The sequence below is a fragment of the Pteropus medius genome, unplaced genomic scaffold (assembly GCF_902729225.1).
Source record: "Pteropus medius unplaced genomic scaffold, Ma_sr-lr_union100, whole genome shotgun sequence".
Classification (NCBI taxonomy): Eukaryota; Metazoa; Chordata; class Mammalia; order Chiroptera; family Pteropodidae; genus Pteropus; species Pteropus medius.
Genome location: NW_024342473.1, coordinates 7,318,439 through 7,338,897, shown reverse-complemented (window position 1 = coordinate 7,338,897; position 20,459 = coordinate 7,318,439). Strand labels below are relative to the sequence as shown.

The following is a 20,459-nucleotide window of genomic DNA, read 5'->3' as shown; positions in this document are numbered from 1 at the left end:
TTAAGTAAGTTGGTTCGAGGCTGAGCTTCCTTGCTTGAGTGGCTGCACAGGCTTATCTTACTGTTATGTAACTTAAATTTTTCAGCTTCAACCTTGATGACAGGTTTGTGTTACATGCCACAAGGCTCCCTGTAATTGTGGTTGGACGAAGAATATAGGGGATAATGATATGACTTTTCCCTGTCCTTTGCTCAACACTGTGGTATTGAAGGAAGAGGGCTCTCCTGAAAGTACTTTCAGAACGGCAAGAGCACGTGTGTTGGTTTGTCTTAGGACACAGCGTTCTTCGATTCTGTGCCTAGCGGAGTTGGTCAGGCCTGTTGGGCTGAGGTTCACTGTAGGAGATGGTTAGAATTCAATACTATGCAAGCAAGTACGATTCACAGCCACCGAAGATTTTACAGAAATGTTAATGTTTGTGGAGTCCTCTAAAGTTCATATTTTCCGTGCATCTGGAAATTCCAGTTACCAAAATTGAATTGTCGCTCTTTGACTATAATTTCCATTCCTTTGGTGGTAGGTAGTCTGGGGCTGCATTTAATTAACAGCTCATACCTTCCTTTCAAATTCCTCCTTCACCAATCTTCATTTGCCTAACAAGCTGAGGAGCTTCTTGGATTTTTCTTGAAATCCAAGAAGTGAGTTTAGATGTCTGCGAATTCTCTGTCATAGTCTGGTGGTGAGCTGGTCACCATTTCCTTTCCTTTCACCCATTTCCTCAGAGTTACTTTTAAGGATAATAAAAAAGCCCACATTAGAGCTTCTCAAACTTTAGTGTGCGTATAAATCACTTAGAGTCTTTATGAAATTGCTGATTCTGATTCAAGAGATCTGGAATTTCAGAAATGCCTGAGATTCTGCATTTCTAACAAGCTTCCAGGTGATTTTTATCCTGCTGGTATATAGATCAAGAGTTTAAGTATAACTTTATCCCAAGTTATACATGAAGTCCTGTAGGGATTCAGTTCTCTAAACATTTACTGAGCCTTTCAGCAAATCTAGTTATTTTTTCTCTCTGAATCCTCAGGTGGAAGTTTCTGACCATTTTTTCTTTCAGCAGCACTAAACACTGTAGATTTACGCAGCCTTCTCTTAGCTCCATTTTTCTCAATTAGTTTATCTTATGTTGATATTTTTCATCCACTTAGAATTTCAGTCCTTGTATATGTAATTGTTGCTGTAACAAGCAATATATATACATGAACAAAAATGTGTAGTCAGATGCAGGGACTCTCTTGAGGCCGTTTGGCCTTTAGATTTTAAGTTCCCTTGGTTGATTTCACCATCAGATTCATGGCTTTGTCAAACTCAGTAATATGTACCACTTATCAGAGTCCCAGGTGTCTGCTATTGGCACTTCCTGGTTAACTTTGACCCGCATGAAAATTACTCTTAATCTTTTCTGTTATCTGCTTCATTGTTAAATAGGTACACAGAGGCAAGCTAGGATTTCTTTGGCTATTTCATGTGATGAAAGAATGAACAAGTGCAGAAAACATGCTTACAGCATCTCTCTAACTTCCTAAGTTAGGAAGTTATGTGATGAAAGAATGAACAAATGCAGAAAACATGCTTCACATCTCTCTAAGACCATGTGAGAGGTCAAAATTTAGGATATACATTTTTTTTTGGAATTGAAGGAAGTGATCTAACGTTTAGCAAACATTAAGTCTTTTGATTAGAAGCACGATCTATAGCATTGGCCATGGTTTCCTGACTCTTCCTCCTTTCCTAGTTGTCTATTCATAATTTCCTTATCATAAGCACTTTATTAGATTACCTAAAATTAATAAATCGAGCAATTAAAGATAGTTTACTATATTATTAGATTGTTTATTTGAGATCTTTCATTTTTTCTTCCTGTAGGCATTTATTGCTATAAATTTTCCCCTTAGACATGTTTGCTGCATACCACATTTTGGTATGTTGTGTTTCGATTTTCATTTGTTTTAAGGTATTTTTTGATTTTCCTTTTGATTTTTTCTTTGACCCATGAATTGTTCAGAATTGTGTTGCTTAGTTTACACATATTTATGAATTTTCCAGTTTTTCTTCTGTTATTGATTTCTAGTTTCATATCTTTATGGTCAGAAAAGATACTTGGTATAATTTTAATTTTTGTAAATTTGCTAAGACTTGTTTTATGACCTAACACATGGTCTATATTGGAGAATGTTTCATGTATATTTGAGAAGAATGTATTCTGCTGTTATTGAATGGAATGTCCTGTATATGTCTGTTAGTTTCATGTGATTAAAAATATAGCTTAAGTCCAGTATTTCCTAACTGATTTTCTGTCTAAATGATCTATCCATTGTTGAAGGTAGGATGTTGATCTCTGTTACTGTTATTGTATTGTTGTCTATTTCTCCCTTTAGATCTGTTTTTATTTGCCCAAATATATTATATTTGGGTGCTGTGATGATGTTGGATACCTAAATATTTGCAGTTATAATTCCTTTGTTCCTTTCTTCCTCTCTTGTTGTCTTTCTTTGTGAACTAATGATTTTTTTTTGTAATGGTATGCTTTAATTTCCAACTCTTTGTCTTTTTAGTATCTACTGTCGATTTTTACTTTGTGCTTACCATGAGGCTTGCATAAAACATAGATAACACAGTCTATTTTAAACCAATAACAACTTAACTTTGCTTGCATGAAAAAACTCTACCCTTTAACCACCTCCCCCTACTTTTTATACTTTTGATGTCATAATTTACATCTTTATATATTGTATATACATTAATAATGTATTGTAGCTATGTTCATTTTTAATAATTTTGTCCTTTCACCTTTATACTGTAGTTAAGTGATTCAGTGTTCTGAATTTGACCATACACTTACATTTACCAGTGTGTTTTATAGTTTCATATGTTTTCATTTTGATAGTGTCCATTAATTTCAGCTCGAAGAACTTTCAGCATTTCTTGTTATACAGGTCTAGTGGTGATGAACTTTCTCTTTTCTTTTCACCTGAGAAAGTCTTTATCTCTTCCTCATTTCTGGGGGACAACTTTGTTGGGTAAAATATTCTTGGTTGGCAGATTTTTTTTTTCCTTTAGCTCTTTGAATATATCCTTTAGCTCTTTGAATATATTCTCTCCTGGCCTGTGAGATTTCTATTGAGAAATCCACTGATAGACTTATGGCAATACATTGTATGTGAGAAATTTGCTGCTTTTAAAATTCTCTCTTGTCTTTGATTTTAGACAGTTTTATTATAGCATATCTTGAAGAAGATCTCTTTGGATTGAATCTGTTTGGAGACCTGTGAACTTCATGTACTTGGATATCTAAATCTCCAGATTTTTCTATTCAAACTTCTAAGATTCTGACTTAGGTGGTCTGCAGATGGCAATGGTCAGTTTTCTTTGCTGACTCCTCTTCATCTCTCTGACTTCTAATAATCAGAGTGTCCCCATGCTAAGATATCTTTTCTAGCTAAGCTCTAGGTTATTTATCTAGACTCAGAGCTTTAAACACTATGCATATACCGATTATTTCTGTATTTTTATCTCCATCCTGTTCCTGTCCCCTGAACTCCAAACTAATATATCAACCATAAATGAGATAGCATATATTACCCTCTTAATATGGTTAAGTCTAGAGACTTAATATTGATGTTGATGTTCATAATCCTGGCCAATATTAACCTCTTATATCTTTTCCTCTTCATTATACTTATTCCCCACTTTGCAGGTTTTTGAAAATCAATGAAAGGCACTAACCCAAGCTTTGATAACTGAACTCCTTCCTGTCCCAGGTTCTTGTACCCTAGATTAATGGAAATCATAGATTCATCCCAAGTCTCAAGGAAAGAGGATGACTGGCCACAAATTCATACTTTGAAGGATCTTAAAAATATGTCTAGATGATATTCAGAATCCAAATTCTATCACCTCCACCTTTATCTTTCCCTTGGATTATTGTTGTTGGCTTGCTTAGTTTTGCCATTGTGCCTTTTACATTTGAATCTCCACTCAAGAGACAAGAGTGATCCTTTTAAAAAAGCAAGTCAAATCATGTCACTCTGGCTCCACTAGCTCTCCATCCAACTCAGAGTAAACGTCAGAGTTCTTAAAAAGGCCCACAAGGGTCTATGAAATCTTATCTCTCTCACATCTGTGAACTCATCTCTTATTCTTACTATTTATTTTCTATGCTCACACTACTATAGTGGACTTTTTGCTGGTCCTGGATCATGTCATCACAAGTAGTCCAGCCCCAAGACCTTTGCACTTACTATTTCTTCTGAATGGAATGCTCTTTCCTAAAATATTTGTAGCACTCATATCTTTGCCAAAAAGGTCATCCTTATGAAAAGGTCTTCCTTGGACCCCTTTATATAAATTTCAGTGTTCCCACTCTAAGAAGACATATGACATTTCCCTACTTTATTATTTTTTCTGTAACTCCATGTGATCACTGGACAAACTATATATTTTTCTTATCTATTTGTCACCCCAGATTAGAATATAAGCTCTATGAGGACAAGAACTTTTACTTGTTTTGTTCTCTGCTCTAACCTCAGTGCCTGGCACATAGTGAGTAATAATAAATGTTTATTAAAGGAGTTGATGAATGAAAAAAATGAATAAATGATATAAAAAAGGGATAGATTATGAGGCCTGGGTGTTCATGTGAGAGGAAGAATTGGAAGGAAGAAGGGACAAATCCAATATCTGCTTCTCTGTCCTCAAGCTTTGCTGTCTAAAAGGTGGCTCGATTTCGGTCACCTGGCCCACTGCTAGCTGACACTGTAACAAAGCAATGTACTAAAATGAATCAGATTCTGGAATGATGGAAAGCCTCCACATATCAGGGTGACCTTGAAAGGGGAATCAGTGATCCCTTGTTACATATTCCCCTCAAATGGTAAATTCAAATTCAGAGACCCTCTCTGGTATTATCCCCAGCTCTTAAGGAATAGATGTAAAAAATAGTGGGTTTCCAGAAATATCTCACTGGTAGAGCAGAGTTGACTTCTTTGTTTCCTGTCTTTCTGGATTATGCTTTTGCTGGCTCGAAGGAGGCAACTGACTGTATAGGTTTAAAATGTTCCTTTAAGAGTCCACTGAATGTCAGAGAGTAAAGAAAGGATTAATTAAGCAAAGTAAAACTTGGAAGGTGATTTGACTGCAGTTACTCATCATCTTTAACCTTGGTGTTTTCATTATGCTCAGGAAGTATGCTCTCTGCGTCACTTTGTCTTATGATGGCTCACTCCTTGTGCCGTTTTCCTTAACCCCAAAGGATATGGGTCGTTGGCTCATATCAGCATTGTTGGACTGCTTCCTTTCTTTGAAGAGTGGGCTGGAAAAGTTCTCTCCTCTCAGAGGTGCCTCTGGGGGGTGAGGAAGATGAATCAGATTGCAAGCAAAAAACCAGAATGAGAGAGCTCGGGTGGAGTTAGAGAAGAGTCACTTCCTAATTTAACTTGACTTTCTCTTACCCTAAAAGGAAGTCTTTTGTGGTTTTTGGAAGGAGTAATGACTGAATCTCCTCCAGAATTTTAGGACCCACTGGGCAGTCTTACCCACTGTGGACCCAATCTCTGCTGGAAACACCCTTCCTGGCTCAGCTCCCACTGGATGGACTGTGGGATTACTACTTCTTCCTGTTGACTGTCCAGCCAAAGGAGTGGTGGCATCTTCCTGGTTTTGCTCATCTTGGGTAAGTCTCACCACTCTTTATTTGGATTCTCAGCTTTTCCCTCATCTACGTGACCAAGTCACTGTTCCAATTCTATTTTGTTTCAAATATACAGAATGGCTTTGGTTTTCTTGACCATACCATCACTAATCTGCTCTGCTCAAACAGTTTTTAAGTTTTATAAAGATAGGATCATTTGTCACATTTTTTTGAGATATTTTTCAATGTATAAAGCTGAAAATACTGACTTTGATCTATATAGACATATATACCTATCCAGTCATGTCTTTCTTTAATATATATATATTTTAAATTTATTTATTTTAATTAGTTTCAAGTATACAGTACCTTGGTTAGACATCTATATAGTTCATAAAATGATCTCCCCAATTGCTCCTTCTTTCCCCTGACCCCCACCTAGCCAACATATTAATGCTAACTGCATTCCCTATGCTATGCTCCCCATCCCTATGACCATCCATTAGCTACTAATTTGTACTTCTTTAACCCTTCACCCCATTATCCCAGCCCCCCAACCCTCCTCCCCTCTGTCCATCACCAAATTGTCCACTATATTTGTGAGTCTGTTTTTGATTAGTTTGTTGTTTTTATTCCTTAGATTCCACATCTAAGTGAAATCATGTAGTATTTATCTTTCTCTGTCTGACTTAAATACCTTCTAGGTCCATCAAAGCAATATCTTTTTCCATCCCCTTCCTTTTAGTCTGTGTGTGTCTTTTAATCTGAAGTGAGTCGATTGTAGGCAGCATATATAGGGGTCTTGTTCTCCTGTCCATTCATCCACACTATCTTTTAGTTGGAGCACTTAATTCTTTTCCATTTGAGGTACTTATTGATAGGAATGTAGTTGTTACTATTCTTTAGTCCTGTTTTTGATACATGTTTTTTCTTCTTAAAGAAGTTCCTCCAACATTTCCTATAATACTGGCTTGGTGGTGATAAATTCCTTTAGCTTATTTTTTGTCTGAGAAGCTCTTTATCTGTCCTTCAACTCTAAATAATAGCTTTGCTGGATAAAGTATTCTTGGTTGTAGATCCTGGGTCTTCACTATGTCAAATATTTTGTGCCATGCCCTTCTGCCCTGCGTAGTTTCTTTTGAGAAATCAGCTGTTCCCTTGTAGGTAACTATCTGATTTTTTCTTGCTGCTTTTAAGATTCTTTCTTTGTATTTAACCTTTGACATTTTAATTATGATGTGTCTTGGTGTGGGCCTCTTTGGATCCCTGGTTTTTGGGATTCTCTGAGCTTCTTGGGGTTTTATGTCCATTTCCATCACCAGGTTAGGGAAGTTTTCTATTGTTATTTCTTCAAACAGCTGTTCAACATCTTGTATTTCTTCAAGTATGCCTATCGGATGAATATTTGGACCCTTAATAGTATCCCATATGCTCCTTAAATTATTTTGATAGTCTTGGCATCTTTTTTCTTGCCATTCTGATTGAGTGTCCTTGGCTTTCCTGTCCTCTAGATAGGTCATTTGATCCTTTTCTTTATTCACTTTGTTTATTTCTTTGTTTATTCCATTTAATATACTTCTCATCTCAGATAATGTGTTCCTCATTTCAGACTGGTTCTCTTTTATAATTTCCATTTCCATTTTTATGTTTTTTATCTCTTTGTTGAAGTTCTCGCTGAATTTATTTACATTTCCCAAAAGTTCATTGAGCATCTTTATAACTAGTGTTTTGAGCTCTGTATCTGTTAGATTACTTGACTCCATTATATCTGGATGTTCTCTCACATGGTTTCTGCTTCTTTGTCTTCCCATTTTTGGCTGCTTTTTCGTGTCTGTTTCTATGTACTAAGCAAAGCTCCTAAGTCTCCCGGTCTTATTAGTGTGGATTTGTGAAGTAACTGTCCAGTGGCACAGTCCTGAGAGTGGTTCAGCTGTAGGCCAAACTTAGTCCAAGCTTCTACCCCTCTGGGACATCCTGTTAAGATTCAGCAAATCCATAGGCTTTGCTGTCTCAGAGATGGCTCCTCAAAAAGCCACACCAGAACTGAGGCCGACTGCCTCCAGTGTGAATCTAGGCACTGCTCAGCAAAGAGCACCTGACTCGCTGAAGAATACCTGGATGTGGTTGGGTGGGGCCACGAATTGTGGGAAGCAGGTTTTCAGGGAATCCTCTGGGCAGAGTGACCTCTGTTATCCTGTTTACGACATCTAGGCTATGGCAGTGCTGTGTCCGTGCACTGGGAGCGGGGAGGGCTCAAAAGGGAACAATAATGTCACAAGCACTTTTGTATAGTGGGAGTCTCACCTCGGCCATCACTCCGACAATGTCTCCCTGTAAGTCCTTGGTGACCCTTGCGTGCAGCCGAATTGGCACTGGTGCCTAGAGCGAGCAGATCCATCACTGTGAAAATCTGCTCACGGAAGTGGCCCCTTTAAGAGGCTTCTGCCACTTCCGCTGCTGCAGCCTCCTTTGCACTCAGCCGCTTGAGACCCGGCAGCCCCGCATCCTCGCCCCATCCTAACTTCTGCCATTGGAAGGTTATTTCTTGGATCTCTCCCTATTTGTATGGCTTGTTCATCTAGATCTCAGGCAATTTTTCCTTGCTGCTTGCTCTTTGTTTTCGTCACAACTTTGATTTGGTCACCAGAGGGATGAACAGAGCCTCTATCATCTATGCCATATTTTTTCCTGTCTGTTTAATATTTTTATACTGTTTAATATTTTTTCCTCTCTGTTTAATATTTTTATACTACTCTGTGGGTTTTATGAACATAGGCATTGGGGCATTGATTTTCTATTGTTAACTGAAAACTCCTAGAGTATGTGTAAATATTTTTTTACTTAGTTACCTATTGTGTCATCAAATGTCTGCCACCAACTAGAGGTATGTTTGGAATTTTCTTTAACTTCTATAGGCTTGTATTTGATGGGTCATTTAAAAACTTAAATTTAGCCTCAAAACTGTTTTTGTTTTTTTCAAGTAAAATTTGACCTGAACCTCAACATATAAAGTCACCTTCCTGACCTCCAGATGACCCCCCCTTATCTCCTACAGCAGTCTTGAATTGCCACTGCCCAAACCTGGAGTATAAAATGACTAAATAAAGAGTGCTCTAATTCTGGTTTAACAGTTTTGACTTTATGCTTCTTGAAGGAATCCAGTGATACTGTTTTGTCAGAGTTTTATTTCTAAGTTTTAAAACTAAGATGTAAGAAGGAAAACATTTTTAATCCTAATTTTTTTAACAGTAAGGCATATATATATTTACACTGTGTGTTCACCTCCCATAGTTAGATTTCTTTCTGTCACCACATATTTTACCTCGTCTACCTCCCCCAACCCCAATCCTAATTTTTATCTTAATTATTTTTCTTAATGAAAAGATTTTTTAGCTTGATTTTATTTATTGTTACTTACCTTACTGTGAAAAAGGAAAAATCCCATGTTTCTTTGGAATAGCTAAGGTTTTATTAGAAAAAAGTGCCAATAGAAAAGTATCTTATTAAAAGAAATAAAATTGGGCTTGCATGCCTAAGAAAATCAATGTTCAAATTTTCTAAATGCAGTATTGCACAGACATTGTCAGGGCCTGCCCACCTCTTTGGTCACAGCATTCTTTCTAATGCTAAGACAACATCATAGATAGCTTCACTCTGCTCTCCCTAGGACTCTGGGTCATTGCCATCCTTGGTGGGATTTTCAGGGGCGCTAGCTCAATATTCCTATTACTTAACTTCAAGACATTGCTGCTGGAATGTCTTTGGCTTTGGCTTTGCTCCAAGTTTAGCTGTGTCCCTGACACCAAGCTCCCCTTAACTTGGATTTTGAAGCAAAATCCACCTTTTTTCCCTAGTTCCCAGTCCTGATAACCTGCTGAGAGTCCTAGCCCCACCAGAAAAGGGATAGGTCGAGGGGATCTGGAGCTGAGCCTTGATGGATTAATAGAAGCTCATCATTGGTGGATATCAGCAGATGTGGGATGGGGTGGGGGGTGGGCGTGGGGGAACACAAGCAGAGGCATCAAGGCATATTTGAGGAAGGTCAAATTAGGGGATGTGGCTGTAGCACCAAAGAGATGAAGGTGAAGTCCTTATATATGAGGCCAATAACTTTGGGTAATATTGTTTAGCATTTGGAACTATGGAAGAGTTTGAAGTAAAGATTATCACAATTGGATTCTTATTTTAGGAAAATTCTTGGGAGGAGGTATTGGTTGAAAGGAGGTATTGGTTGAAAGGAGGTATTGGTTGAGACTAGAGGTAAGAAGGCCAGTAGAGAGGTTCTAATATAAGAGTTTAGGCAAGAAATCACAAGTGCTTGAACTAAGACAATATCAGTGGAGATGGATTGGGGTGGGGGAAGATTTGAAAGTGTTTATAAAGCAGAGTACATAGGATTGATGATCAGTTGGAAAGAGAAATGGTGAAGAAGAGGGAGCTGCTGAGGATAACTCTCAGAAATCTGAAGAGTACGGAGGGTAATTCCTGGGTTTGTGCTTTGGGAATTGAGTAAGAATAGAGATACCATTCCCTAAGATAGAGACGCAAGAGGAGGTGCTGTTGGACATGTTATGTGAGAAGTGTCTGGAGGATGCCAAATAGAGGTGTGCTATAGAGAGCCCGTAGTCTGAAAATCCAGCTCAAGAATGACTTCTTGGTTTGAGATTAATTTGGAAACCATAAATATATACAGGATGACTATAAATTCTGAAAACATAGATAATGATAATTTGTCATGTGTTATAATATAGTATCAATAAATCATTTCTTGTGTATTCATCTATGTTTCCAGACTTTAAAACCATCCTGTAGAAATTTGTTAGAGTCAGATATAATACAGATCAGCCAGATAGAATATATAAAGCAAGATAAGAATGGGAGTGGCCATGGAGTCCCAGGAATTACAATATTTATGGGCAAAGGAGACTGAGAAGAAACAGGGGAGAGGTGAGATTTAAAGCACAGGGAAAGACTAAGAGGAGAGCAATACTTCTATTGAGGCGGAAAGAAAAGTGGTAAGTATGAATAAGAATGCACTGATGTCAGCTCAACTGGCCATCAAAACGCCTTTAAACCTTTTCCCCAACTGGCCAAAACATAGTACTTTCTCTAGAACAGTTGTTCTTAACTTTTGGAGGGTAACAAGTTCTTTGAGAATCAGATGGAAGCCATGTACCTTCTTTCACACATGAATAGCGAGAATGGAATGAAATATAAGGGAATAACAGATCTACTGAAGCCCAACACTCAAGAATCCTAGGTTAAGACTCATAGTATTTTGTGAAACAACTTCTAAATATACACAGGGAAGGTCTTTGTTTCCTTGTACTTTGGGGAAACGCTGGTTTATTTTCTTCTGAGAAAGCAAAAGAAAGAATAAACGTGCAGCAGCATGATGTCACTGTGTTTATCAAAGCCCTAGTGATTTTTTCCCATTAGAGGAACTTTTTTCTTTCTTTTGTTTCTGTTGTGCCTTACTCAACAATATTAAATTTCTTTTCTTAGCTGAAATTGGCTTTAGCTTTATTTGCATACTTGGTTGTTTTTTTTTTTTTTAATACCATAAATTGCTTCAGCTTGTAAGTCTCAGCTATAGTTTTCAGAAAATTTTAAGGATCATATTCCTTTCAGAGAACATTTTGAAAATTGCATTTTCCCCGAACAGGTATAACTAAATGTTCTTATATTGCTTCTTTTCATTTGATAATGTGACCATGTCTTTTAAATATGTTTTAATTTTGGCTTTCTTGACACCATACCTTCCCATTTCACCTCTATCCTTTTATTGCAATTGTTTTTCGGTCTCTTTGGTTCACTTAATTTTACTGCTGAGGGCGTCTTCGAAGGTTCTGTTCTTAGCTCCATGCTCTTGTTTATTTTTTAGCCACTCCTTTTCATTCAGTTTATTCTAACAAATATTTGTTGCAAGAGACCTATGGCACACTTATTCATTCTCGTAACTGCAAAAATCCTCTCCCAGTGAGGATTTATGCCTCCAAATTATGCTTCCAGCTCTGATGTAGGTGAATTACACAATCCCCACAGCTGCCAACCATATCGCTTTGAGGTATCATGGCTCTTTCTCTTCTAAATGGCTCTCTTATAATTTGATTTATCCATCCCAATGAGTGGCCTCATCAATTTTTAGTTTCTTGGGCTAGAAGTCTAGAATTTCTTCAATCTTCCATAATATCTGAAATAAAAGACAAAAGAAAACATAAATCCCCAACCAAAACTCTGCTGAAAACCTTGCAACCTTGTTAGATTCACAAAATAAAATGCTGTTTTCAAACTTTCCGACTGATCTTTTTTCTCTCTCGTATGGTTAGTGATTCCACTTTTAGTTCTGCTATTTTTCTGTGTTCTATTATTTTCTTTTTTCTTTTATTTCTTTTCCTCTTTATTTCTTCCTTTTTGCTTCTTGTATTTTAGATTCTTCTGTGTCATTCTGTGCTGCTGGATCTCACACTGCTCTCACTTATGTGCTTTGGTACAAACATATTATATCTGTGGACTGTGCCCAGTAGATGTCAATCTATCTATTATTTTTCACATGTTTCACATGTTGATAATTTAATGTCAGGCATTGAAATTCTCCATTCTATATTTAGAATTTTCTTTTGTTAAATTGCTCTTCAATATCATCTGGTTAAGCTTAGAAAATTGCAAATGGGAAAATTAAAAAGGTCAGTGATATCTAGCTGCAGATTTGCTTATCAGGTCCTAAATTTTAAATTTTACAAATTTTATGTCACAACTCAATTTCTCTTCTTTTTGGTTCAATGATTCTTACTCTTAGAATATAACAAAGTTGAGATCAGAATCATACCCTGAAACTTCTAGACCAAATTGAGATATTCTGACAGAAAGCACACACATTATCGACATCCTGTTCAGCACAATAAAGGTTTGATAGCCAGAAGGAAAAATGATAAATGGTTTAGAGGTGAGTCTGGTTCCATCACTTAGTTTGGCCTTTGGCTTTTCACTAAACTTTTTTTTTTTTCTGTGAGAGTATTTATCATAATAGACATATGTTTTTAATGTATCAATCAAGTGAGTGTGTGGTCTTGTTTATTCTTGATTAAAAAGCCTATGTCAAATAGGAATTATTTCAAAGTTGCAGTAATAATTGGAGCAATAAGATGGTAAGGGGTAATTAAAGGATGCGGCTTTCTTTCGGAAACGAAAAAGAATCTGGTGACCACATGTAGTCGCCTTCCCTTCCTTAATGAGTGTGCTGAAAGATGTCAGGATAAAACACTATACTGATTGGAGATACACAACTACATGCTAACGTGTCAGATTCAAGTCCAGATGCCCACAGTGACTACATTCAGAAATTTGCACCTTTAACAGTGTATGCTAACTGGCAACGTGCACATTTCATACCATGATGATCCCTGGCCTAGTGACACTGGTAGTACAACTCCTCATTTATCTCCTTATCCCCACACACATTTTGGATGGAAGTATAGTTGCTTACCCTTCTCATTTTGAACTCTTGGACTACAAACCATAAATTACCCAGGTAATTAGTCATGAATTACAGCCATTTAATAACTTTCTATTTCAGCTGATTTGACTTGGAAAACTCAAACCATTGAGAAAGAAATTATCCTGGGGATAAACTGTTTTTATTACAAATAGTGTTGTTTTCTTCTTTTTGCAAAAATCTTGGATATATTGGCCAGCAAGCAAAAAGATCCGATTCTTTTGGTCAGTATTGAACAATTTGACTCTGTGTCTTTGTGTCTTTTGAGAGTTGTCCATGAGTCCATTGTAGCACATTAAAGTATCTGCTTCTCTGTCCTGTTTTGTGCTTTACTGGCCAATCTCCATTAGTTTCAATGGTTTCTGTGCCTTTAAGAGGACAGTCTATGTGGATTAATATTTATGAGCACAGTGATGTGGTGGTAAGGACTATCTTCTATTTAGAGTTTAGTTAATTTTAATTGCACTTAAAAATGTGCTTTGAGATCTAATTTGAGGAAAAAAGAAAAAAGAATATGATAGTTGGCCTACTGTTTCACTCACTGAGAAAATAAGATATATAAACAAAAAAGTAATTCAAGAAAAATTTAAATCATGCTCTATGTGTAGTATAGGAAATAAATGCTGTGAGAAAAGCAAGAGTGGGTTATAAGCAGTAATTATGTACTTTTCCTGAGAGCCTTACAGAAAAGGTCGAAAGTAAACTGCCACAATACTGATGGGAAAGAATTAGGGAAACCTTAATTTCTTCTTCAGAATAGAACATTTTACCTCTGATCAGTTGCTTATGGATCTACTAATCTATGATGATTCTGAATAATTATTCTGCTAATGACTAGAACACACTTTTAACTAGGTTTTAACATTTATTTAATATTAAAAAAACCTTTAAATATTCACCTAAACACATACTGAGGCCAGCACATGCTTTGATTAGAGATGTTACAAGATTAATTATCTGACTCATGAGGAATAAATATTCTTAGTGGAACTTAAAAGCTGTATTCCAAGACTTTAAATGTTGCCTTTTTCATAATCATGCTTTATTGCAGTATTTTGTGTAGAGAAAATCATGGTTCTTAAATGTGTGAAGATAAAGATGAAGAGAATCATGTTGTTAGAGTCGTAAAGTAGATGGAGCTCAGACTTCAATGTTAGAAAGATCTTGATATAAATTCAGACTTTGTCTAGATTGATGTGTCTTTGAACAAGTTATTTTAACTCTTAAACTCACTTTTTACATCTGTAAAGTAGTGATAGCTTATTACTTTGCAGAGTTTAAGAAAATTAAAATATGTTAGTGCTTGGAAAATAGTAGATACTCTAAGAACTGTAGCTACTATTAAAACAACAGCAACAACAACAACAACAATAATAGCAAACACTTTCAGAGTGCTCACTGTATTCTAGGTACTATTTTAAGAGCTTTACATGTGTTATTTAATCTTTACAATGACTTTGTGGGTTATCTGTTGACTCCATTTTGAAGATAGTTAAAAAAAAACTTTTAAACAAAGAATTTAAAAAAACTTTTTCTATAGTTATTTGCCCCCATTGTGAAGCATAATATTGAAAGGATCAAAAACATGATACTAAAGGTTCTAAAGGTGTGCATTGGAAGCAACGTAATGAAACATTTTAGAAAATGGTACCTATTAACAAGACTTAGAAACTCAAAAAGATTCTCAATTCTTTCTCTTTTCTCAGCCCATCAATTTTCAGTACACGCTCTTTAAGAAGACTGATTTTTTAACATTTGTGGACATGTTTCAACCTCAATCACTAAATTCCTTTGGTGAACTATCTTTTTCTAGGTGGTACATTATTCGTCCCCATAACCTAACAATATCTGAAGCTAATTGTTATTAAAGAATTTGTTTAGAATTTTGAGGAGGGGCGAATAAGGTGACTATTTACTGAGACTACGATTTGAAAATAATTTTATATTTTTATGCTCACTGTTATATACAAATGGCATTTAAACTCATAGGCTAGTGCTTTTGTTTGCTTTTTTGTTACTTAAAACAAAATAAAACAAAACCTAATTTAAAAGTGAAGTCACAAGTCCATTAAGTAGTTGCCTTTTTCTTGTTTGTATTCTATTTTCTGTTGAAATAGCAGAATTAAAAACATATATAAAGTCAGACCAATATGCATTTAGCCAGGAGCTGGTTTAATTAGGTGATGATCACAGTTTTTTTCTGTTCTCCAGAATCAATTTATAGCCTGAAATATTTAAAATTTCTTACTATAAAATTTATAAAAGTTTTATTTTTGGGAAGAGTTTAAGAAAGATTGGTACTAATTCTTCAAATATTTAGTAGAATTCACCAGTGAAGCTATCTGGTCCTAGACTTTTATATTTTGGAAGGTTTTTGATTATTGATTTCATCTCTTTGTTAGTAATCCCTTTGCTCATGGAAATTGAAAAACAATTACATTTATAATATTTTCAAAAAGAATAAAATACCTAGGAATAAATTTAATCAAGATGGCAGTGAAAGATTTGTATATTGAAAACTGCAAGATATTAATGAAAGAAATTAAAGAAGATGCAAATAAATGGAAAGATATTCTGTGCTAGTTAAAGTGTCCATATTGCCCAAAGCAATATATAGATTCAATGCAATCCGTATAAAAATTCCAGTGACATTCTTCACAGAAATAGAATAAACAATCTTAAAATTTGCATGGAACTGTAAGAGACCCCAAAGAGCCAAAGCAATCTTGGAAAGAAGAACAAAGCTGGAGCATCATGCTCTGTGATTTCAAAGCTATAGTAATAAAAAAAGGTATGGTATTGTCATAAAAACAGACACATAGATCAATGGAACAGAATAGAGAGCCCAGAAATCAACCCATGCATATATGGTCAATTCATTTACAACAAAGGAGCCAAGAATATATAATGAAAAAAGGATAATCTCTTCAATAAATGTTATTGGGAAAATGGTATAGCACATGCAAACAATAATGAAACTGGACCACTATCGTATACCATACACAAAAATTAACTCAAAATGAATTAAGGACTTGAATGTAAAAGCCCTAGAAGAAAACATAGTCAGTAAGCTCCTTAACATAGGTCTTGATGATGATTTTTTGAACCAGACACCAAAAGCGAAAGCAAGTGGGACAACATTAAACAAAAAAGCTTCTTCACAGCAAAGGAAACTATCAACAAATGAAAAGGCAACCTACTGACTGGCAAAGATATTTGCAAATCATATATCTCATAAGGGGCTAACATCCAAAATATGTAATATATAACATCCAAAATATATATAACTCAATAGCAAAAAAACCCTAGCAATCTGATTAAAAAATGGGCAGAAGCTTCTGACATTTTCCAAAGAAGACCAACAGGTCCAGGAAAAGACGCTCTACATCATTAATCATCAGGGAAATGCAAATCAAAAGTACCATGAGATTTCACCTCATACCAGTAAATGGCTATTATCAAAAAGACTAGAAATAACAAGTTTGACAAGGATGTGGAGAAAAGGGAACCCTTGTGCACTGCTGGTGGGATTGTAAATTGGTGCAGGCACTATGGAAAACAGTATGGAGATTCTTCAAAAAATTAAAAATAGAGCTATCATATAATCCAGCAATTTCACTTCTGAAAACAAAAACACTAACTTGAAAGCTATGCACCCCCATGTTCATAGAAGCATTATATATGGTAGCCAAGATATGGAAACAACCTAAGTATCCATTAATGGATTAATGGATATATATAGATTATATATTAATTATAATTACATTTAATCATAATTATATACATAATGAAATGTTATTCAGCCATAAAAGAAGATCTTTTGATTTGTGACAATATGGGCATTATGCTAAGTGAAATGAGTCAGACAGAGAAAGAAATACCGTATCATCTGTCTCATATGTGAACTCTTTAAAACAAAACAGAACAAAACAAAAACCAAGCTTATAAAAAACCCCGCAAGCTTATTAAAAAAAATAAATTCATTAAAAACAAACAACCACCTTCACCTTCAAAAAAAAAAAAAAAACCGAACAAACCCCAAACCACTTACAAAGTCACATCATTCTGCATTTGGTAAGGAGCTACTTTAATTAGGCAATGATCACAGTTTATTTCTGTTTTTTTTTTCAGAACCAATTTATAGACTACAATACTTAAAATCCCTTACCACGAAATTAAGATAGGTTAATATAACTTTCACAATTTTATAGTGACTAAGCAGATAAATATGATTAAGATTACAAAAAGGATAATAAAAGTCCAAAAGAGGAATTTGTCTAAAAATATACTGAGAAGTTAAGTGTATTTTCATCAAATTCATTAGTAAGTACAGTGTGTTTTTATTATTAGTAATAATGTGTACATTTTTAACATATATGCAATTTTTAAATCTCACTTGAAGAAAATGAAAGGTTTGATTTAACTTTTCTCTTTGTGAACATTCTGGGTAATATAATCCCTGGAAACTGTAAGATTGTAATATTATAATGATAATAAATTAAGTTAAAGTAATTTGTTTCCGATATGTAGTGTACTGATACTTTGCAATATTTGGCCCTTCATTTCCTTTTTTTAACAGGTCAGAAGTTTAATATTTTAACTGGGTTATTAGGTTTGTAAGTTTTGGGGGGGAGGGAGGGTTTCTATGTTAAAAGACTCCTGGATACATTGTCTGGTCGGACTTGGAAGTCTAGATTGAGAGAACTCATCTGTCTTGTTAATTACAAATGTACTGCAATTGGAAGAGGTGTTGGCAGAGGCCAACTCCTCCAAGAAGAAGCTATCATACCAACATTTTACTGACATTCCAACCAGTGGTTTCACTGCAGGCAAAAAGGTTCAGGCTGGGTGATCTTGACATTTTTGAGGGAAAACCTCTCAATTCCATAAAAGCTTGTGTCAGTCTAATATAATGCTCTTGCCGCTCTTAAATTCTTTGCGATAAAAAATAACAGCCATATACTAGATTACTATTAAATACATATTGTAATAGGGAAATTATATATATCCATGTACAGACATAATCTACATTCTTTTATTACTGTTAGATTTTATGTTTCAAATTATTGAAAGCTTTTTATTTTATTTTTAAACCAACTACAGAGGGGTACAATTACATAGAGTGAAATTCATCCTTTTTAGGTATACAGTTCAGTGAGTTTTGACAAATGAATACACTTGTGTAACTACCTCCACTATGAAGATACAGAACATTTCTATCACCCCATGAAATTCCCTCATTTCCCTTTGCAGTTAAGAAAGAAATATGAACATATCACAAGCAGAAGAAGCAGCGACTTATATTAGTTTTCACTGATGAAACTAAAAAGCCTCCCATACTGCATGATTTTATTTATATAAGATTTATTTTGGAAATGAAACCTATAAGAAGAGAGATCAAATCAGTGGTTTCCAGGGGTCGGGATTGACTGTTTTTGTTTTGGGTGCCAGGAATGCATAAGGAAGACAATAAAAAGGAGATTAAAAAGAGGATTATTTACATGAGAGTTGAGAAGATTGATATCAATATGAGAAGATGGTAGATGGAAAAGAATTCATTCTGTCTGCTTCCACAAAAATTGGAAAAAAGTAGTTGCCTAATTTTTGCAATGTTCGCCCAATAGCATTAACTTTTTCTCTATTGAAGTTGCAATAAAGTGATGTGATGACATATTTTCTTCCTTTGTTTATATAAAAAAGGAGTTCTTAGTTAACTGAGGATTCAAAAATATTTGGATCTTTCGACATCCTGAACCTGTCTAGTTGGAGTAATTTCTTTCTTCTGTAATAAATGGCGTTTACCTTCATTGAACCTTGTCAAAAAGGGGGACAGTGAGGAACAACTGAAAGACTTTTATCAGTTATGTAACCTTGAGCATGTCTCTTACTCCTTTTAGCCTTAATTTTCTCACCTGGAAAATGTGGATTAATAAAAATAATATCTTCCTCATAGGGCTGTTATAAGCACTGAATGAGATAATGCAAATAAGGCATTATCTGGGCATAGAAAGAACAGAGAAAATCTTATTATCTTTTGTTCTTTTCTTCTCCACATAATACAGGAAAAGATAGAATATTTAAAAATAATGCATGACTCCTATTGGTATATCATAACAGCAATAAGATGACGCAGTATTCAAGTAAGAAGCATCAGTTGGGGGTGTAGAAAATTAGATTTTGTACTTATTATTATGGTGCATCCACTTTAACAGAAGAAAGGAAAAAACCCTCTTGAAATAATTAAAGAATGGTTATAAATCAACATAAAATAAGAGTATGATAATTCAGTATATCTAGAATAAGACTGAAGAAATGAGGCTAAACATGGGCATGGGAAATTTGTCTGTCCCAAAAGATTTTTGAATGGTAAGCCTGAGTCTTTGAGGAGGTGACTGGCCCAGACTGGCAGGCAGGTAGGCCAAGGAGGAGGGATGGCATGAGTAAAGCAAGGAGGTGGAAGTAGTTAAGGACAATAGAGAAACAACGAGGTGATCTAGTGACTCACGTGGAGGGGTTATGTAGTGGGCAGCAATAGAAAAGCAATTGAGGCTCTAATTGGGAAGGTGAGAAAGGAAGGAGGTAGGGCAGTTAGAAGATGTAATCAGTTGATATAAGTCTTTAAATAATGCTTATACTTGATCTGAAGTGCAATTTGGAGCTACTTTAAATTATGGAAGGGGATAGTGACATGATGAAAACTGTGTGAGAGGTGGACTGTGCTTCCAGCACCATGCATAGTGGTTCAGGATATCGATGCCTGTGGAGATGTGTGAAGATGTGCAGCTCATATGTAGCCACTCTAGCCTCCCTTTCCCACTGCCTACATCAACAATGAATCAAGACTCAGATTCCAGATGCAGCCTCAGATCCTTCTCAACACAGCATTCTTGAGCTTACTATTTGTTAATCAGAACTGGCAAAAGAGATGAAATCTATTGCCACATCAGCTACTTGTGTTAAAGTACCTAACAGTTAATGAGTATGTTTTGCAGGTTTTAGAGTCACTCAATATTTTGAATTTATTTAGTAGCAAGATCTCCATCAGAACCTTGGCAGAGTCTATCACCAGAAATGCTTTTGAAGGACATTATTTGAAGTATTATATGACATTGCTGCTTCTAAATATTTTACAAGCTTTACAAACTTAGAGGATAAATTTACTAAATCCTGTAACTTTTGTTTCTCATTATTTATGTTTTTTCACAGTCATTAAACATTCATTTGTTAAAGTCTTAACACATTCCATTACTCTACAGAATTTATATTTGCACCAAAACTATGTTTCAGAGCAATTCAAGATTAAATTAATGTGACAAGTCCTATTTATCAATATGA

General features: G+C 35.4%; 1 long non-coding RNA gene across 1 annotated transcript in view; it reads left to right on the top strand.

The window, feature by feature from the left end:
- The first annotated feature begins 5,533 nt into the window (after positions 1 to 5,533).
- The window catches only part of LOC120604414 (uncharacterized), a 228,966-nt gene continuing 214,040 nt past the window's right edge, over positions 5,534 to 20,459 (top strand). The window contains exon 1 of the long non-coding RNA XR_005653331.1: positions 5,534 to 5,671. This is a non-coding gene — a long non-coding RNA (uncharacterized LOC120604414). The remainder of the gene's footprint in view (positions 5,672 to 20,459) is intronic.